Genomic DNA, 23,450 nt, shown 5'->3' on the forward strand with positions numbered 1-23,450 from the left:
TGAAATGTTCGACAAGGAGTCACCACTGCAACATTGAAACTGTCTAAGTTGCTGTGAAAAGTAGTGTAAGGCTAAAAAGGTTGATTTCCGTGCAGCTAAACTACATGTGCTGGAGTTAAATGGTAAAGGTGAACCATTAAAGATTTTGATCCGATCTTCAAGATCTGAGAACATTTTCAAAGATAAAACCAGAACAAAGATTTTAGTATGGCCTAAATACCACCGGGGCTGATTAGCTGAAGCATTAAAACTATACCCATACTAATTTGTACAAAATCTTTACATAGACTTGTGCCAGTATATTTCAAATTTAAAACTGGACCTAACCTTTTCTATATGAATAGCAAATTTAATACTTCCAAAGTCCATATTTTTCTACATAGGCTTAGTTATCACCTTTAATGTAATTGACAACTTACGTTCATAGTGCTGTGTAAGCATTTCCATTATCAGCTTGAAGTTAGTTTTAGACTCTTTGTTTATCATAATCTCACTCACTAGAGTCCTGATATCTATAGAAACAGTAATAAAGTCTGAATTAATCAAAAGTTTTTACAAGAATATATGAATTGTATTTATACTGACTAAATGCAGTAATAACAAGAATAGAACTCAAACACTGACGAAGGCTGAATAATAAACACGGCAGGCCGTTCAAAAGGTTCAACTGCTAAACGTGAAACTCCCAACACGGGGTGAAAATTTGAACAATAAAGTGCAGCATACTTATTGGCTGCTTTAAAATAGACCAGTCAGCATAAAATACAGTAGACCCCAACCATACAACATTAATTTGTTCTGGCACTGGCATCAGAAGGTGAAAATTTCGTATGCAAGGGTATAGAAACCCATAGTAATTAACTAATGAAAACATGCCTGGCAAAAAACATCAAAATTTTCTATATGTACTGCACATATTACAAATTAATAACAAAATAATATATTAATCTTAATAACTATAGTTACCTACAGTAACTTTAGTATATTTAGTGGTTATGATCTGCAATAAAATGTAACATTACAATGCGCTATGCGCAGTATGTACTATAGGGAGTCCTTACCTTCGAGAGAGACGTATGTTGAATTTAACTTAAATGAATTCCGCTCACTAAACACACACTTAAAGCTAAGTTTTAGTACATATATTTTACTAAACTAAACCTTAATCTATCATCTTAATCTTTATCACCTGTTTTCAGCTACGTTTTGGCTATGACTTATAACGAAGAATGCTGAACTGAGAGAGTGAGCATCATATCTCTTTCAGGTGTTGTGGGAGGAATTTTAGCAAATAGCATATCGGCAGCTTTGTTATTCCGATGTATTCAGCACACCGACCATCAAATTTGAATTTCAACAGCCATTTTTGTTGATGTTATATGGCAAAGAAAGTGCTGTACGGAGGGGATGAAAAAACATTGTGTTCCACATCATAAGGCAAGAGAAATCGTAAACCTGGAATGTCGTAACCAAGGGGCGCGATGTAATGCATAAAAATCTGAAGCAAAAAAACACAGAGTGCTCAATATTTATTCAGACATTCAAAAAAACTCTTTTTCAAGGAATACACTTTTGCATAAATTAATGTTGTGCTGATGTTATAAAAGTTCATGATAGGTAACTCTAAGAAATTAATAAACTTTACTAAGAATACAATTAATCAATCTGTGTGATAGTTGGTTGTGGCGTAGTTAAACTACCAACTACCTTTGGATCGATTAAGAGATGAGCTGGTAGATGATTATATCAAACTTTAATGTACTATACTCTCGATGTTTTGCCTATTGATTTATGCACACTAAAGATTTTCAAAACCAGCCTTATATACAGTTTACAAAACCATTGGAATACCAGAACCGGAAACCAGAACAATTAATTAAATAGAAAAACTTTAATGCTTACACAGGATGCCAAATACACAGACACTGAATGAATAAGAAAGATGTCCATAGCAAACCAGAACCATCATGTCAAGATAACAGATTTGATTGTAAGGAGAGGAAATATTGTTGACTTCTTCCGATGGTTCCATAAACATTGTGCCATATTTTGATTATTATTCCACAGACAAAAATATTTTCATTGTAACAATTATGTAGATAGTGACAGTCTAACCAAATGTCTCCAATGTATCTATTGTGTTGTGAAACTAACCAGATGTCCAAAATGAGTCTAATAAGTCAAAATCAGTCTAATGACTCTTTTATATACACAGTATTGATTTGTATGCACTACCACAAGAGTTCAGTTTTGTTCCTGCTCAAACATGTGTAGCGAGTGCTCTATAAATAGCTTAGGATGAGTCATCTCCTTATCTTTTGGCTTCCTTACCAGCTGGTCAGCTGGCCTTGTTCAGTGTTGAGTTGACTAGTGTTTACTATGGTTCAGTTGCTTATAAAACTGTCTAATATAAATGTTACATTTTCTTATTGCTTCTTACTACAAGATATAACAGCTGGTGCCAAAATTGGAATACAGGAACCTTACCTACAAACTACAGTCAACTAACATTGGATTATATTTAGCTGTCAACAAGTGACAATATGGATGAGAATGTAAAAGTCATTCTAGAGGGAATGCAGCATCAGCAGCAGCAGTTTCAAAAGCAGTTTATGTAACTGCTCAAGGTCAATGAACAGAGCAACAGAACACAACCAAAATCGTCATCAATACCAAAGTTTGAGCCATTTGATTGAGAAGCCGAAAAATTAGATGTTTATTCAGAGCGCTTTATTTAACCAACATTTCTCGTTATATAATACAACAGAAGATGACCAAAAACGTGCATGTTTGCTATCATGGGTAGGACCAACAGTTTATGAGCTATTGACAAATTTATTTGGCTCAGAAGACATCGCTACTAAATCATACAATAAATTAACAGGCAAACTCACAAGCCATTTCAGAGATACCACTCATGTTCAGGCTGCTCAATATACGATCTATCAATACAAAATGAAACCATCACAAACCTATGCAGACTGGGCCACTGAATTGTGTGGCTTAGCTCGTCATTCCCACTTAACACGCAAGAGTGGTAGTTGTCAGCAAAGTTACATTGATGAAATGATACGTAACATGGTAATCAGAGAAACCATGCATTCAGATGTTTGTCGACAATGGATTTTTGAACTTGACCCTACACTAGATGTTCTTAAGAAAGCCTTAATGTATATGAGAACCACAAAAAACTGAGACAATAATCTCAGGTGAGCCAAATGAGGTTCCTTTAGCTTCTGTAAACAAGATGACTGGCAAGTTTCAGTAGAAGTAAATCCAACACAAAGCTCAAGGATAGCCGATTCAAAACAACTGACTGCTCTGTAAAACATGATAGAAAGAAATGTTCTAAAAGACACCTTAGACGCAGAAACTGCCAACGTCCTCGGCACATAAGCTCCGTCTGCTAATCTGGAAAACAAGTGAATCTCCCTGCAGAGCACTCATCGACTAATGCTGTGAGTGAGTCTGTGTTTAGTGTGCTTGAGCGAGTTGGTAAGCAGATTTGGATAGACACAGAAGTCAATGGTTGGACAGCTAGTTTTCATTGGGGCACTAGTGCTATGTGCTCCATGGTTGGCCTAGAAGATTACAGACAACTTGGTTCACCTCCACTCACTGCTGTGCCCACACGCTTGACAGGCTATGGAAACCACAACTTCCAGGTACAGGTGTGTGTGCACTGTTGATGTGAAGTTAGGGCAACAACATAAGACTGATCTTCAGTTACTTGTTGACACCAATCAAGACACCAATCTTTTTGGACTAGATTGGAACGACACATTTGGCTTATCTGAGCAGGATTTAGCAGCACTACATCAAGATCATCACAATCGTGCAGATATTTCACTCCAGGAATATTAGTTTTTGCTAGAAATTACAGTGGACAACCAAAATGGTTAGCAGAGGCTATTGTTGGCAAATTGGGTGTTATGCTATAGGCATTGAAAACTGATGGAGGAATCTGGAAGCGCCATGCTAATCAATTACAGATGAGAATAAATGCACCTGATGTTGTATCTCCACCAACTCCTGTTCAATCAGACCATCTATCAAATACGCTTGCTAAATTGCTGACAGTTTGTAAATACCCGCAACGTGTTAGACACAGCCCTGAGTTTTATACAAGCTCATAAACAACAAATGCTAAGCAAGTAGTAGGTTAAAACTATTGAGGAAGAAGTTGGTATGCACTATCACGAGAGTTCTGTTTTATTCCTGCCCAGACATGTGCAGCTAGTGCTCTATAAATAGCTTATGATGAGTCATCTCCTATCTTTTGCTTACCTACTAGCTGGCCTTGTTAAGTGTAGAGTTGGCTTGTGTTAACTGTGGTTCAGTTGCTAATAAAGCTGTCTAATTAAAATGTTAAATTTGCTTATTGCTTCTCACTACAAGATTTAACAAGTATGAGTGTCGTAAGATAGAAAAAGCCAAGCGCTATGAGATTGTTTTCGACCTCTATCTTACATCCGAATGGCAGTGAATCTTTAAGCCATCCACTAGCTTATCCATACTTAGGACTAACAGTAGGAAATTATGAGCAATCCCCTGTTACTTTACTCAGCAGTTCTATTCGATAAGCTATTAGTCTTGCTGCAATTAAAAAACCACAAATGTTCTGTAAAGAGATCTGAGTGTTTTTAATGATGAAAGAGCAGCAAATAGTTAAAAACTTACCAGTCAGGAAGAATAGGAACCTTGTCTTTGGTATTCCATTAAAAGTGAGCTGCACCACCTCCGTCATTTTCTCCATGGCTATAGCTATGAGTTCTGCATAAGAAATTAATCCAAAAGAGCTACCTTCTATATTGAAACAAGTTTAATTTCTAATAATTAAGAACTAGGCTGAGGTAATCGCCACGTAAATACAATAGTGAGTGTAATATTTATAAATTACTGAACTAAACTACTCAAATCATCAACATTTCAACTGCACTATTTGTCTATAACTGCTTGAAAGCACTTTAATCAAATGTGTATGAGTGAAGCAGCTAAACAAAATACGTTTTCATCTTAATAAACATCAGCGCAAAAATCTGTCTTGTAATGTTACAATATAATAATAATGTACCTACTTTGTATCAAATTTTCAATATCCTGCAGAAGCTCATGCATGTCGGAAACATCTTTAGAGTTGCTAACTTCAACTTGAATGTTGCGACGATCATCTACAAACACAAACTAGAGTGATGCATGAATGAGAGGATTCCTTAAAGGTAAACCAGAAGCTTTGTGGAGCAACGGTAAACCAAGTTACAAAAGATATCTTCAGGAATACGCTATAACAATTGTTAAAATACAGTAACACCAGGTTGTGTGTATAATTCCTTTTTGGTAATTTTTGTTAGAATATTAATGATGAATAAATGCACTGTCCTATTGTTTCTTTTGAGTGTAAATACTAAATAGGTCTGTGGTTCTATGTGTAATGTTAGACTCTGGACCTTGACTTTAATTTCTCCCAAGACAAATTTTGATCATAGACAAAGTGGTACTTTTGCCCCACAAAAATCAGACTGTTGCTATAAAGCAAAATTGAACCAACAAATCAATGCAGATGGGCACTATTATAATTTTCCTTGCAATTTGTTTTGACAGTGTTGCACTTTTGACAATAATAAACCAAAGTATCAATGCTCACAACAAGCAGTGTTAGGATTTCGAGACCTTGAACTTTCTGTAGGTGATTATCTTACAATCGCCAATAACCGCCAGTGGTTTTTTTCCAAGTGTCTGTGAGCTCTATTATCTTTAAAAAGTCAAAATTACAATTTTTTTGGCAATGCTTACTAGCTAAAGCAAAAATAACAATTTGCACCGTAACTCAACTTGTGCACAACTCAAAGTGGACATTATGCGCGTCATGGAAACATAGTGATTATGCTTATATATTTAGCCCTATTTGTTGTGGCTTGTCAAAGTTGAATAAGTGTGTGTCTACTAGGAATATAGTGATAGCTCTTTTTATTAGCTGGGGGCTGAATAAACTCTTCTCTCAGGATTTTAGGGCTTCCTGGCTTGCTACCTGTTTCTGTGAAATGTGTCAGCTGTGAACTTTCTTCCATATGAGTTGATCCTCTGCAAACTGTTTGCTACAAGCTCTTTGGCTATCTTGGACTTGTATTACTCTTCCCTGTATTGGCTTCTGTCTATCTGCCCATCCCCTCTGCGCTTGCTTTGTTGCTCCTACCTCGCTGGCTTGCTGGTCCGGTGTCCTTCTCATTGATTTTGCTCCTCTTTCATACTTGTCCTTGAGTCATTGCCAAATGCCATTAGCCAGTTGTGTTTGACTTGCGGTTCTTGTATCATTATTTGTGTACTATGTATTTTACGATTACTACGGTGAGCTAACATTTCTCACTGATGTTGGAAAACTAAGGCGACATGCAACAATTATTTCAAGTCCAGCTATAAATTGTACAAAACTGGCTATAACTAAAAAACTATTTGCAGTAACATTGTGAAAAATAATTTTGCAGTAAACCTCATCTTAGGACACTGCTAGTTACCTAACTTACACAAGGCAAGAAGAATATTTTTACTCCACACCACTTTTATTACAACTATGTCGTCATTATTTCTCATAAATACGATATCTGAGTTCATGAATCATTCTTATATTTTTCTGCTGCTATTCAGTACAACATTGTCTAGAAAAAAATGATGTTATAAGCTATATCTAAAATATACTAAATAAAATGTTGTAAACAATAGTTTCGCTGATGACTAGTAGCTGATCAATTTTTTATTAAACTTTTATTTTAATAGCGGTAAAGCAGGCTTATATTAACAAAAGCAATTTTCTTTCCTCAAAAGACGAATATTGCATTCGTTAAACACACGTTTCTCAAAAGTTTCTATCAGTACTAGCTTTGTGTATTAGCTGTATTAGTGTATTATTTGTGTAAATCTTTAAAGTTGTTTTTAGTTAGAATGACAAATGTTGTTTTATGTTAAATAAAAATCAATTTTCTGTCCACAGACTTTTGGCACTTTTTTTATTACCTGGGCAACGCCGGTTGTACAGCTAAGTATATTTATTAGCTTACAGTTCTTTCCTTGTAAACCAATTAGTAATTCGTGATTAATTTCACATTTTACAACAAATATTTGTAAGATTACTGTAATATTATTTGTTAGATTATCTGTAAGATTTATCAAGTAAGATTACAAGTGTCAGTTACTCCTTGCTTTCTTCCATTTACATACATTTACATACTTTGAAATATATACAGTCAAACATGGATAACTCGAACTTCACGGGATTGAGCAAAAGTGTTTGAGTAGATATATGGGAAATTTCTAAATAAATTATAATAAATGACTTTAAAAATGTCTATCAAAAAGATTTTATGCATTTAAAATAACAACTCAATTACTTTTTGTGATAACCTATGCACTTTGCTACTCTCAACTCAATGGGGTTGTATAGCCTGCCGTTTTACATTAAACGACTGTAGCGTCCATCTATAAGTCCTCTTCTCTCCATCCACACCATTGGCAAAGCTCACGAGTGCTGCTAAGTTGTGTTGTTTTTTATTCAACATAGTAACACCATTCATTTATGTAATAGCCGCTAATCTACTTCAATTTTACTTGAGCTAATAGAGTTTATTAGACAACTACAGTGACTATATATAAGCAATATTGAAATACGACCATCAGAATCCAAAATCAGCAAAATCCTATAGGTAGCTGAGCGTTCTAAGGATTTCACAGACTGTATGAAGGTCTTTGCCAGTCTTTCTGACCTAATTTCCAGTTCCACTGCATTCTTGCTATTCACACATATTTGTATGGTCGATTGCCTGCATTGATTTTTACAGCTAGTCGTATTACCACTAAATTTCACCATCTTACTTCTATTCGTCAGAGATTACTATCGCCTACACTATACAATGGAAACTACTTCCAAAGGGGTAATAGGGAAATAATTTCTTTCGAAGTTTCTGAAAAACCTTTTTTGGCAACAGGAGCAGCGGTTGCTACGGCAGAAGTCACTACGCCAAACTGGCCGGTGACACCTACAGACCAACAAGAAGTTGTAACACCATGATGAGATGTGCGAATTAAGCCATTTTGGTTTGCTTTTATACAATGTCTGTTGACTCAATAGAGTTCTATGTGTGCATGTATGTATGTGTGTGTGCGTGCGTGTCCTATTTTGTTCGTTGTTGCAACGACGTCAAACTGTTAATGGTGATCTTCCGCTGAAGCATTTGCAATACCTTTACCCTGTGCTATTTAGATATGCCGATATAAGTGATTTCGAATACATATAAATGAATACATGGTGCTTTGGATAAAAGTGCTTAAATACAAGTGCTTACGTGACACTTTCATCCCCCCTTCCTCTCATCGTACATCCGCAACTACAGAGTAAACTATACGAGTACCGCAACTAGTTTCCTCAAGTGCGACTACATGAAATGTGATTTGTTAATTCATGTGTAGTTTTGTTCTTCTGTGCAGCTACCATTTTCTATAGATGTTCTTAAGATTTTTTCATTGCTCCATTTGATCCTTGGCTATTTTGCTTCATTGCCATCCTTGATTAATGCCCCGACAAAATGGATTTTAAGGATCTTAGGAAGATGGTCAATAACAAATAGACTAATTTCCAATAGGATAAACGAGGTGTTCTCCCACCCACAAAAACACCATCGATCCTGAGGCTCCATCACCAACTGTCCACTTTGTACTACTTATGGTACTTGCCAGTGTTCTTGTCAAGCTGTTGACTTTGTGAGCCCTTCTCCTCCTCTTGCGATACTAACTTGGGTTTCTCATCATTTGGAGTTTCTATTAAATGGACAACATTGTTATCATTGCTTTAAAAGAAATAGAGATTGTGAGAAGTGCCCCTCTATTACAAAAAGTTTGTGAATAACTACTGTTTGTTAATTCAGAATCATAATTTACAAAGGTATATGTGTTCTTAAGCCGAGTTGACAATCACTTTCACATCACTTCTTGAAAATGAAAATGGCATGAGAGTTTTTATTGAAAGTAGTAGTGTTTATGGTAGTTTCGCACGCAACTCATTACTGAAAATGTGCCATGCTTGTGAAAATATACAGGCATATCTAGTTTTATATGTATCTAAATAATAAGAAAAAACTGTTTGAAGCAATCTAAAATGGCTGTGAATTCAAATAATTATTTTAAAAACTAAAAATATTTTAATAATACATTTTTTGCATACATTTTTGAAATATCAAACATGCATTATAAAGGTAAATTCCGATTTCTTACATGCAGCCAGCATAGTAGGTATAAAAAGTAACTACAATGTGCTGGTGATGGTTACAACAGTTATGGAGGCCAACTCATACCTAAAAGCTTGTAATTATTCTTTACAAAAGGCTTTCTGTAATGAACATTTGAGACTGTAATAAGCTTATTACTTATACATAAGACTTATTGCTTTATTGATTGTTGGATGACCATAAATGAAGTTATTAACAACATATTGAGCATTTACTAAACATGCTTGTTATATGTATCATGCAGGCTTGGGGCCACTAGTGAGAATTGAGCGCACTGCACTATTTGCTGGCTAGACGACAGTAAGGTGCACTAGGCACTGCACTAGCACTAGTGCATGGCATAGTAATAATATAAAATGCACTAGGCACTGCACTAGCAGAAATTCTTGGGCACTAAGCACTGCACTAGCACTAGTGCATGGCATAGTAATAATATAAAATGCACTAGGCACTGCACTAGCAGAAATTCTTGTGCACTAGGCACTGCACTAGCACTAGTGCATCGAAAAGTGAAGTCAAAAATGCACTAGGCACTGCAACAGCATAAATTCTTGTGCACTAGACATTGCACTAGCACTAGTGCAGTGTAAAATCATAAATGCACTAGGCACTTCACTATTAAACTTTACTAGGCACTAGACCAATGCGCTTTTTTGCTATAGCAGCTGCAAGAATTGTTTGCTAATCAACAGATATCTACTGCTATCCACTGCAATAGTACGATTATAGCCGTGCAAAGGATGTCAGCCATGTATTTGTCAAATAAACTAGCCTCACCTAAAATTTCAAACAAACCATAGACCTACAATAATGCTCAATATTAAATAGTGCAGATGACAACAGATATCAAATAGTGCAATGTATTACAATTACAATAACTAAGTATACTAAGCAAGCATGGAATGGAAGAATTCACATCTTATTACATAAATGTTCTATGTACAACAAGAAAATCTACCCTTGGATAAACCAGTATCATGTAAAGAGTAAGTCATATTGATGGCAAAATTGATAAGCAATATTGTTCAGAGAAGATGTTTATTAGGCCGAAGTAACATTAGCCTTTCAAAGTTGCCGCCAGTCAGTTTAGATCTAGTTTAGACTTGTGCATACTATGTCGCACTAGGCACTGCACTTGCACTAGTGCATTTATGAAAAAGTTTCCAATCCGCACTAGGCATTGCACTAGAGCATTTTATGTTGCACTGTGCACTGCACTTGCACTAGTGCTTTTATGGGAATTTTCTAATCTGCACTAGGCAGTGCACTAGTACATACCATGTCACACTAAGCACTGCACTTGCACTAGTGCACCCAGGGACTCATGTCAAATTTGCACTAGCATTGCACTAGACATTTCTATTTTTAAATTGCACTGCACTATGCACTGCACGAGTGCAGTGCATTAGTGCAGTGCGCATTGCACTGCTAGTGGCCCCAAGCCTGCGTGTAGGTATATGCAACTCGATGCTTCTTCGATTTTTTTCGTTAAGGCAAATTTGTTCCGCCCCACTATTTCAACAATAATTTATCTCGAACTTAAAATTTGGCAATTTGTGTACGGATTATCGACTTTATTAAAATATATACGTCGCTGAACTCGCCATTCGTATCCAGTTATCCGTATTTGTTTTTCAGTATTTCCGGTATCCGTTATAATAAAAATGATTTGCAAACGGATAAATAATAAAATTTTTGTTAAAAGTTTGAAGTTACAATACATACCAACACTTCCTTCAAATATGTGTTTAGTAAACTAAATTCATTTAAATTAGATTCAGTGATTATGTTACACATTTATCTCAAAGGTAAGATCTCTCCACGTAGTACATTATAGTGTTATATTATCTCGCATATCATAACCACAAAATGCACTTAAGTCATTGTAGGTATACTTATACTTACCAAGGTTAACATAGTATTTTGGTACTAATTTTAATGATGATGATTTTTACCAGGAGGTGATTGCCTTAGATAATGACTATGGGTTTTTATACCACTCTGTGTACGTCTATAAATAGTCTACAATATTTTCGCATGCCAACACTGGTATGCGTAAATTGGCATGCCAATTTTGTAATGCTAATAGTAATCATAGCGAAATAGACTATATTTAGCCATTACTCTCTAAGGATTTCACATTTACATTTAAACACCTTTACATTTTTATTCTTTCCTTCTAATTTATTTCAACAAAATACTTATTTCAAGTTATCAAATTTTGAACTGACAGTTGTTTGAAAACCTTTACAGTTGTTTTATTTATTTTTAAATCAGTTGTCCTGCACGAAACCATTTCCTCATGATATGAAATTTGAAAGTTACAGTTGTTTGAAAAATTTTGAAGACCTTTACAGTTGCTTTTATTTTCTCTTTTAATTTATTTCAACTACACAAAACACTTCTCTCATAAAGCGCTTTACAGTGCCTCGCATTCCGTGTTCACAACTCGAGTTGTGAACACGGAATGCGAGTTTGTAAAAGTAAGACACAATATATTGGTATTACGGTAGCATAACCGTAGATCTGGTTATATTAACAATGGTACATCAGTAGGCACCCGTTAGCTAATAGAAATTAAACTATGTATGTACTGTAAAACTGTTAAACTATGTATGTACTGGGACACTATAATTTGCTGATAGCAAATTATAGTGTCCCAAGTTTGCAACTCGAGTTGTACAACTCGAGTTATATTTACAAACTCAAGTTGGTAAATATAACTCGAGTTGTACAAATCGAGTTACACAACTTGAGTTCATCAAAAATCCAGACCGAGTTCTTTCAACAGCAACTCAAGTTCAACATCTCAGCTTGAGAACATGGAACGCGAAGCACTGCAAGGCACCATACTAAACAACTCATCATTTCATTTTCTCTAGCTATATTTTTATATGGAATTTTTTGGTGCATCATTAAACATCGTTGACATAATTTCTATGTTTGCTCATTTTCGGTGTTCATTCAGTTTTTTGTCAGGTTCTAGAAAAAGAATCCTTTTTTCATTTGAAAAATAAATGGCCCGGCCCCTACATAGATTGTTTTTAGTTTGCTTTTTACATTCTAGAATTGTTTTTGTCTCTTTATACTTATACAAATAAATATGCGCAAATATCGCCAATACATATAATTTAAATATATGTTTAAATTATTATTATTGTTCAATTATTAAATTTTATATAATATGCGCAAGTGCAGTTCTGTAAATGAGACACCCCAATTAGTCACTTTGCTTTTTTACAAACCCCGCGTTAGTTTTGCGTAACACAACTCGAGTTCATCAAAAACCCAGGTCGAGTTCTTTGAACAGCAACTCGAGTTGCAAACACGCAACGCGAGGCACTGTAAGGCGCCATATCTCTCATGATATTTACATGTAGTTTGAAAGTTAGAATGGCAAATGTTGTTATATGTTAAATACAAATCAGTTTTCTGTCTACAGACTTTTTTATCACCTTGACAACGCCGGGTAGCACCGCGAGTATGTATATATAAAATCAAGTGTTTTTGTCGTATGTTCAGTTAATAGCGATTGGTTATCATGTGTCAATTGCTAAAAGTCTATTGGTTACTAAAATATTGTTTCGGCATTGTAGCAGTACGGCGTATCGGAGTTGTATTACTACTTTTACTTCTAGCTGCGAAAGCATTTTGCAAGCTAAGTGTGGAATTGTGATTTATTTTCATCAACAAAAGTAGTTAAACAAAAGAAAAAAGCTGGAAGAGTGATGACGCCCATAATACGGCATAGCATAGCTAATCATGGCGTTGGGCTTGTCGTCATCATGTAATCAACACCAATTTTTATGGGTAATTACGTTTTATTCATTTATTAAAATATGTAATTTAAGTTTTTTCATGTATTGTACCGTTTGGTACTTTGTGTATATATTTTATTATTATTCTTAGCAGTATTATTCTCGCATATTATCTTGTACTTTATTCCTTTTAAAAATCGTATTGCCAAAATTTAATACTAGTTTTTATTCATTATCAATTATATTTTATAGGTGGTGGCTAACTTTTTACTTTCTACTAACGATCTAGGTGGGTGGGCTAAAACAAGCTCGTTTTTAGACATCGCCTTATAGGAAAAATACAAACTTATATAGCGAAGGAAGAACAGAAACTAAGCTACCCAATGGTACCAAGGACATCGAAATTAGACTGACGGCCGCCGAGTTACAGACGTTTGAAGATTGCCATTATAACTCTATATATTAGTAACTAATGGGTAGCCGCATTGTGTACTTGTTACTAACCCAAAGCGCCACCTATATTTCCTGTTTAAGAATGAACTGCATCCTGTTTTGGGCATACTCCTGATTGGCTGTTTTTAGAAATATTGAATTCTGATTAGTCAATACTGCATCTGTTTTCTTGTTTTCTAATTGGCTATCGTTTGATGATGCAGTCCAGCCAATCAGAGTAAAATGTGATTTATATAACCAGCTGCTTTTTGTAAAATAGAATCAGAATATGTGTAGACCTCATACAATTCACAACTCTCTCCCTGCTTAGAAGGTTAGATTGAATTGGCTTTGCACTGCTCTATGTACATGGTCTAGAGTTGGACCAAACAGATTCTAAATTATCATAGGACTAGGTTAGTAAAAGTACTGGCCAGGATCTAGGCTGTACTCCTGCAGTGGGAATAACCCCATGATCAGTGGACGGATTGCCTCTCATCCCCAACACTAGTTTTATTGAGCAGCGGGCAGGCACGCCCCACTCAATAATTGGCAAACCGTGGCTAGAGAGGCCCCTTTGCTATAGCACTTAGTGCTAGACCGTGGCTGGAGTAACACACCTGGTAACAAGTATAGTGGGCAGGATCTAGCCCCTTGCTTGTAGGCAAAACTCTGGCAAGACTGGATTAGGTCTACCAAGAGACTGTGGTTAAGTAAACTAGAGACAAAGTTACAAATTTAGCTATAGACCAAGACTCTGCTCGAATTCCCGAGTACATATTCTACCTGTTGTGAACGAGCCTGTGATCTATAACAGTATTTCAAAATAATGTATGTTTTGTTAATAATTAATATTAGTTATTGCACATGTTTTTCTTTTTGAAAGTATCTAAAAGCCCTTCATTTAGTACCTATTTTTTAAATTTGTCATTTTCAAATGTGTCGTTTCAATTTATACGCCTTCAATTTCCAGTTCGGCTTTTATTTGCTTTGATAAGTCGTAAGGTCAATTAATACAAAATGTTGGCATATACCTTTTAGCCCTTTGATCATTGATCTTAGCACCTCAAAGATATTTGTTTACCCTAAAGCGCTTCAATGATGCATTTAATTCCGATATTTCATTTTTACCTTTGTACTAGTATCGATGTAATCAAAATTTTGATGGATAGCTAGCTTCTTCTGGAGCAGTAACCTATGTTATACACACTTCTATGTATTTATTGTTAGTATTAATTCAACCTACTCATGATTTTATTTTTCTTCAGCTTATAATACCTGTATAAGTCTCAAATCATTTTCATTGCTATCACTGTAGTTATACAAATTTTATGTAGCTAGTATTTGCTAATCATTCCACATTTAAACACTTTTAGTGTTGTTTTATTTCTTCTCTAAACTTATTTGAACTGCACAACATACACTTTTCTTATGATATGAAGTTTTAGAGGATTTGCATTTTCTTCCAATGAACTTGCGTTGCAACAATAAAATTTCTGGCTATTACGCATCTATATGTATATCACTCAAAGTTTGTCATCTGTCGTCTTTTTTCTGTCGACCTTCGTTATGTCCAGCTACAACTATTAAAATTTTGAAATTAAAATTTTGACGAATATTGCAAAGGCAGCCTTGTAATCCAGCACTTTAACCACAAGACCTCAAAAGCTCTTACAATTGATTGCTCTTACTGCATAACGTATACAGACAGTTCCCTGCTTACGAACGAGTTACGTTCCGGATGATCGTTCGTAAGGTGACTTTGTTAGTAAGTTGCTTCAGTACTATATTTTGTATTATAATATATGTTTAAGGCCTATATAAGTATATTGAAGGTTTATATAAGTATGTTTAAGGCTTATATAAGTAACCTGTATTAGTTTGTTCTGAAAAGAAAATTTAATAAAATAGAGAGAATACTGTGGTGAACGCCGGGCCATGACACTGCATTTCTTATTTATTGTATGTGTTGTCCTCTTTTATTATTTCGTTGTTTAATCATTATGCTATCACTTATCGTTGTTGTCGTTTTTTGTATGTGTTGTCCTTTTATTGTATCGTTGTTTCACTCGTTATGCTATTGTTATATCGGATATCCCGCCATAACACTGTCACATATCATCACTTATATTGTTGTCATACTAACGCGCTAGCGGTCCTATTTATTCACCTTGTTAGCCGGTGTTCTTGCCGTTAGCCGGAACGGTTGATATTATTGTATATAAAGAAGCGCGCTCATTTAGTTGAGCAGAGCAGATAGCTGTACGCTCCTCGGCTAGTGAAATTTCCTTCACTACTAAAAAGCTGAATGAAACTACACGCACTCTCTTCTCTTTATTTATTAGTCTAGATCATGCCAAGTAAAGGCTGGCAAATCCCTTTACAATACGTACAGTAAAAATAAAAAACTTCTTTGCGCACTGGAGATACGTTCACGCATTTATGCACTGCAACGAACTGGGCAGAGGAAGGTGAATGCTGGGTGGTGCTTCTGAGTAGTGCCTCTTTCTGCCGCTAATACGTCAGTAATACCGTCCGTATTACCGGCAGACATACGCGCAGACCTGTTCGTATGTACCGTTGTTCATAACTCGAATGTTCGTAAGTAAGGACCGTCTGTACATCCTTTTCTGTTTTCACACCCAAAATGACGTATTAATTGAAACTATGAATTCTACCAACTTTATGAAATACAATGCTTTTTCGTCTTTGCTGTACTAAGGCTAATTTGTTTTCCGCAAAACGACATCAAGAATAATTTTTCTTGAAATTAAAATTTGGCGATTATATCTCAGTTCAGCATCATCCATTATATTTAAAACGGATTCGAAAACAGATAATTGACAAATCTTTGGTTAAAAGGTTACTAAAATCCAAACGTAAACTTTTTTCATGTTTGTTTTTAGTAAGTTAAATTCATATAAGTTAGATTCAGTGTTTATGTTACATTTATTTATTTATTTGTTTATTGTCTTGAAGGTTAGAACTCAGCACGTAGTACATTGTAATGTTACATTTTTTGCAGATCATAACAACAAAATTTACTAAAGTTATTGTAAGTAACTACAAGTACTAAGGTTAACATAATGTTCTGTTACTATTTTTTAATGATGATGATTTGTAACAGGCAGTGACTGCATTAGATAATTACTATGGATTTCTATACCACTATATACGTCTATACGATATTTTCGCCTTATGATGCCAACACTAAAACGAACTTAAATCATAAAATCCTGTACCAAGTAATTTTTCATTGAAGTCGCAGCAGAACAGACTATATTTAGCCATAACTTGCTAACGATTTCACATTTAAATTCAAACACCTTTACAATTTTATTTTCCCTCCTAATTTATTTCAACAAAACACCTCTTTCATGATATGAAATTTAAAAGTTGTAGTTGTTTGAAAAAGTTTGAAAACCTTTACAGTCGTTTCCATTTTTTATCTTAATTCATTTGAATTGCACAAAAATATTTTCTCATGATATGAAGTTTAAAAGTTAGAATGGTAAATGTTGTATACGGCTCAATAAAAATAAATTTTCTGTTCAGACTTTTTTATTACTCCAGCAACGCCGGGTAGTATAGCTAGTTTCTATTTAAATTAGAATCATTGGAATGATGCAAGAATTGGCGTCGCACCATGCCAATTTTTGCATGCTAACACTGAAATGAACTAAAATCATATAATTGTATACCAAACCATTTTTTATTTTAATTGTAGCAAAACAAACTATATTTAGCCATTGCTAATGATTTCACATTTAAACACTAACATTGTTATTTTTCTTCCTAATTTTGTTCAACGAAACACTTATTTTAAGTTATTAAACTTGAAACTTACAGTTATTTGAAAAAGCTTGAAAACCTTTACAGTTGTTTTATTTTTTCTGCTAATTTATTTGAACTGCCGAAAAATGCTTTTCTTATGGTATGAAGTTCAAAAGTTAGAATGGTAAATGTTGTACATGTTAAATACAAACAAATTTACTGCCCAAAGATTTTTTTTATTACCCGGGCAACGCTGGGTAATACAGCCAGTATATGTATAAATCTGTGTTTATTTGTCTTGCCTTGGTTTTTTGCTGGTTTGTTTATCTGTTGTCCCTGTGTCCAGTTATAGCAATTAAAATTTAGAAATTAAAAATCTGCATGGCACTGCAATTCAACTCGCTACTTTCAAATAGTAAGTCCACAAACAAACGTGCCGGAAGTCGGCAAACTACGGCTGGCTGGTCAGATCCGGCATGTTGTTCTTTTTAACTTTTTTAAAAATTAGTACAGATTAAGGTTTGATGTGAAAGATTGTCTTCATTTTAACCCTTAGCATACCAATCAGAACTTACTCTTTGATAGACGTGTCTAAAATCTTTCAATTTATATAGAAATTTGTATGATAAGCTGTACACAAACACAACCTGTACTACTATTTTAAAGCTATTATTCAAGCTGAGCACACATGAGCAAGCTCTACAGGCTGATAAAGCTTGCGTTTTGGGAAAGTAATGAAAAGTATTCATAAAAGCTACATAAGGCGTAAGAAAATTTCTGCTTTCATTAAAAATTCGTTTGGATGCTTATTTTCACTAATGCAGCAGCGAAAAAAAATATTTTAGGACAGAAGACACTTGAGAAGAACTTCAGAAATAAAATGAAGCTGAAATGTCAAAGTAGAAGCAGCAGTCAGATTGCAGCGGGTCGCTTATTTATGGTTTTAAAAATCTAGTTTTTACCGCAAATTGAAACAAACAAATGAATTACTGCAATGAGCTTTTATGAGAATTTTGTTAGCTATATTTTCGGAGTCCAAAATCCGGTAAAATACAGATTAAAAATAAAAAAATATACTTATACATGAACTTTCAAAAATATGCAACTCGCATTGTAAGATATTCATATATGTGAGCTGCAAGCAAAATATATTAGCTAATAGAAAAATTTCTCAGGTTTTTGATGCATATTTATTTCATGCTCTATGGCATTTTAAGTGGGATGTGCCGATTTTCTTATACCGTTTCATATCTCAGACGCCATTATCTGAACTGGGCTTACAATGGATCGAGGCTCATATCTCTTTTTCTATTGCATCTAGACAGCCAGATTTTGCGGCAAACTGTAGCAAACACAACTATATGTGCAAAGGGTTTCTATACAACATTGTTGATCATATTTGATCTTTTTTTAAGTTACCGTAAAACCTGTATTTGAACGTCACCTTTATTTGAAAACCACCTTTATTTGACTGCTGCTGGGAGAAGGGTTAAAAATATCCCTTTGACATTTTGAATCTTTTCGAGTCTATGATAGCAAGAGATCAGTACAAAAGTGTGTACAAAACTGTACTAATTATGACTCGATTACATCAATAACAATTAATTCTTTCATAGTTTCTGTTTGTATCAAAGTCCGCTGTTCAACTCCAAGTCTAGGTTTTTTGTTCAAAACTTTGATCGCAATACTATAGAAATAATTAGTAACTGTAGCAGAGTGTTAGTAAATACTTTTTTAATGTGGTCGTGATATTTCGATGTATGTGGGGAAAAGTTTTTGCATTTATGATGGAAAATGTGCTACCATGTTTTGAAGCTAAAACTTTGAGGCTATTTTGATTACACGCGGTTTCTCTTTATTTGCGCTAGAAGTTTCTATTCAAAATGGCATCGCATAAAGGTTTAGATCTGCTAAAAAATTGTTTGAACACTAATATCGACTAGCTCAACTGTTTAAAAAATGAGTTGAAGTCAGAGGACATTGTGGAAGGTATTGAACAGTCAGAAAAAAACATGAAATGGTTTCAAACAGAAGCAACAATAAGAACGCAACTGGCCGAGCAAACGATGCTAATAGTTTTGTTTTAAAAGTGTTAATATTTGTTGATGCATGTATTATAATTATGTTTTGTTTATCTCTCTTGTTTTGGAATATATACTTGTAGCGTTTAATAATTATTATTATAAAGCTTATAAAATTTGCAGATTTATAGCATATTATTTGATAGCATAACTGTGGTAATTTGAACTCAGCTTACAATGAATCATCACTCATTACGCCTGTTCTATTGCACATAAAAAGCCAGTTTTGGCTGCAAACTGTAGCAAACATATATTTATAAGTGCAATGAGCTTTTATGCATATGTTAAATCTATATATATATTTTTCGAAGTATGTCCATGTGTCCTGTATCGAATATCTGCCGGTTTTCCGGCTATAGATTTTAAAATCTTGGTTTCCGCATTCTGATGGATTGGAACTCAAGATGGTAGTTTAATTGACGAGCGTTTAATCCGGATGTTCTACCACTGAGCTAGAACGCCATAGTCATTAGATACGTTTTCGTATAAAATACGTAGCACGCGCGTGCTACGTATTTTAGCTTTTGGTTTTTCACCAAAGGTTTTGAGATTTGTTAGCCTCAGAGCTCAAACACAGATTCGGCTCTTGACTAAACTGAAGCATGCGCATTGCAATTAGCAAAGCTTCGGAAACGCTTGGAAATGGATAAGCATTTTGCGCTCCATAAATTCTTTACAAAAAGTGAGGAACCATGCGGGATGACGCCTCCTCTACCGAACAAATTTGCTAGGGAGTTAACCCTTCCGGTCGAGTTACTCTAAATTGTTTTGGAGGATGAGTCTCATGTAAAGATTTAAAGTAAACAGGCCATTGCTATTTATATTTTCTTTGATTTTTGATTTAAGTATCTGTTGCATTTCTTTGCTCTTTCATTATCTATTTTTGCAATTTTTAGTATTGTATTTTAACCTTTAATGCTTTAGATGTTGTAAAAGCCAGACGTACGAAATGTTTACTTTTACTTTCTTTTTCCATCATCATAAATATAAAACATTTTATTAAAATTAAAAACGAACTATATATATCCGTTTCTATTAATATTATGCAGTATACAGTACAGCTTATGGTGTAAAATGTTGAAAACATACTTTACCGAAGTATATCACCGAATTTACCCTAGTTTTCCTCATCTTGGAACGGATTAAAATCTACATAATTTTATTTTAGTGGGAAAAGTTGTTTCAGATCTCGAAAAACTTGATTAGCAACGCTAGAACAACCTAACACAACCTAACGGGTAACACATAACAACCTTTTAGACGAATTATGTTTGAGAACCGAGGTTCCACTGTACGTTACTAAAAGCTATATGTCGCTGAAAGTTATGAACTTTTTAATTTACAGTGGTTTAAAAACATTTACAGTTGTTTTATTTATTTTTAAATTAGTTGTCCTGCACAAAACCTTTTCCTCATGTTATGAAGTTTGAAAGTTACAGTTGTTAAGTAAAAATGTAAAGTTGTTAAGTTAAAGATGTAAAGTAAACAGGCCATTGCTGTTTATATTTTCTTTTTCTTACGATTTTTGATGCAGCTATCTGTTGCATTTTATGCTGTTTCATTATCTATTTTTGCAATTTTTAGTATTGTATTTGAACCGTTAATGCTTTGGATGCTTTAAAAGCCAAGCGTACAAAATGTTTACTTCTGCTTTCTTTTGCCATCATCATAAATATAAAACATTTTATTAAAATTAAACACGATCTACATATACCCGTTTCTATTTATAGTATGCAGTATACAGTACAGCTTATGGTGAAAAATGTTGAAAAAAATACTGTACCGAGGTATATCTCCGAATTTACTCAAGTTTTTCTCATTTTGAAACGAATTAAAATCTACATAATTTTATTTTAATGGGAAAAATTGTTTCGGATCCCGAAAAACTCGGTGAGCAATGCTAGAACAGTTCCGCTAGAATAGGTTGAACTGTACATTATTAAAAGCTATACGTCGCTGAAAGTTATGAACTTTTAAATTTACAGTGGTTTGAAAACCTTTTCCTCATGATATGAAGCTTTAAAATTTTTATATAGGCCGTAATAAATGTTATCACTCGTAAAACGCGTTGTCCGTGATCTCAACTTTAGGGATTTTACTCTATTATTAAATCGCATAGACATCGATATTTGGACTAAATTAATTAACATCATTACTTTAATGAATTACTCGATCGACACGTACGTTTTATTGGCGAACAACATAATTGTAAAAATTGCCGTGATGTTACTGCGAAGGTCACTCCGAGTTTTCTTGGCATCAGGTAGTTAAAGTTCTACGGAGGAAGATCGGAGAATGGAGGTAAATTAATCTTTTACTTTGAGTCTCCTATAGAGTTTCCTGTTGAGTTTACATTCAGATTATATTTCCCTGTTTGAGGCTAAAATGTAATTTTCTGCGCGTGCGAGATACGTATGTACAGTGAGTTCTTGACGGCTTCTTTTTAATATTTAGCATCTAGCAATACAATGGCTTAGATTGATGAATATACTAAAGTTAATATTTTATAACTCATTAATACATGTACTAATTAATAAAATTATAACTTTTTGCTATCACTAATCATCGTTTTAGATGTTTTTATCAGTTCACCTATAGCTACATTTGCTTCAAATTTTCTGTGGAAGTTTTATCTAGTAAATTAGGTTTATGATTTGACTTTGGATGTTCACTTTTCACTTGTAGAAAGTGAAGAAAATCGATGGATCAATCCAAATCATTAACTTCCAGAACCAAAGCTTCGAATCGTTGGCTTGGCGTACTTGTGCCTTTGTTAAACATTTATTCGTTTTTAAAATTACACTCGCAATCTATCAAACTCCCAATTTAAAAGCTTTCAGTAGATACGCTTTAGAATGACATAATCTATGAATGACATATTTTTATTGCATTCGTTTTACTGATTACAGGATGTTTATGTGGTGCCACCCGCCGAAGCAGCTTTGTCAGTGTGGAAACTGCCATAAAGGGGAAAGAGAGACTTAAATGTGTCCTGCATAAACCATGATGTTTTGTTTGAGTTTGTTGCAGTAGATGAATTTGTCTTATTGTATCAGCTAAAACTATGTGAGTGGCCACGACTTGGTGAATATATTTAATAAAAGCTTAATGCCGAGATGAAAATCTTTTTGCTTGTAAAAATTATATAATAAAAAAATATTGTTGAAGATAATGCAAAACATGGTTTGCAGAATATTGTAGTGAATTGGATACGGTATATGGATGTCCGCAGAACTGGAGAATGTGAGTTCAAATCCAGTTTGCAGCAGACTTCTCATCCTTAAAACTCTATCCCTATGTATATTCTTTTCAAAGATGCAGCTTGCTCATTTTACTTACGATAGTAAGAAACTAGTTTTCAGTGTGGGTAATGACATACAGCCCCGTTCCAAGGATAGGCGACGGACATAATGTGGGTGGGGCCTTTGAGAGGCTGTACATATATCGTTAGTGCAGGTAGCGGCGGAACTGTGCTGATACAAAGACCTTATTCTACATAGTTTGCTTGACAGAATTACCATAGACCGGAGGAATTGGTAGTCGGTACTCAAATGTTTACACAGCATTTGGAGAAAGTGAGTAAGAACAAATTTTCAATTTTCATTATATGAGGCGTTTGAGACATTGGTAATAATGTATCTGTAGCTGGATTTAAAATTTTATTCTAGCCAACACGAGCAAATACAGATAAAATATATGCCAATAGAGCCGCGTAGGACTAGACTTTTATCGCAAATAGCCGATGTGAATACGAGATATATAGACAGGTTGTATCACGCGTGACATCATTTTGGGCAAGTCTGGGCATGGTTTTTTGGCCTGAGCATTTTTACTGTGATCAGATTTTTTCGATTTTAATCTTCAAATATCTTGGCAATGAGATCGCCTAACACAACAAACAACATATCAACTGATAGAGAAAAAAAAGGCTCTCTTTTAAGATCAACTCAAATTTGACGCAACCACATCTTTAAAGATATGTTGCGTCAAACAGGTCGATTTAATGAAATTAAAACCAATAAAAGGCTAAAACATCAGCTACAACTTTATGCCATTTTTTTCTTTGTAGACTAACCCTGTCTAGAGATATATGCGTTTGAATGAGGCCATCTGTTAAAAAGCTCAGATTCTAG

The 23,450-nt window shown here is 34.5% G+C and overlaps 1 protein-coding gene across 1 annotated transcript in view; it reads left to right on the top strand.

Moving 5' to 3' along the window:
• Nucleotides 1-4,178: 4,178 nt before the first annotated feature.
• The window catches only part of LOC137401013 (radial spoke head protein 6 homolog A-like), a 54,669-nt gene continuing 35,397 nt past the window's right edge, over nucleotides 4,179-23,450 (top strand). The window contains exon 1 of the mRNA XM_068087355.1: nucleotides 4,179-4,182. The gene's annotated coding sequence lies outside the window, so the exon portion shown is untranslated. The remainder of the gene's footprint in view (nucleotides 4,183-23,450) is intronic.

Source organism: Watersipora subatra, chromosome 7 (genome assembly GCF_963576615.1).
Source record: "Watersipora subatra chromosome 7, tzWatSuba1.1, whole genome shotgun sequence".
NCBI classification, from domain to species: Eukaryota; Metazoa; Bryozoa; class Gymnolaemata; order Cheilostomatida; family Watersiporidae; genus Watersipora; species Watersipora subatra.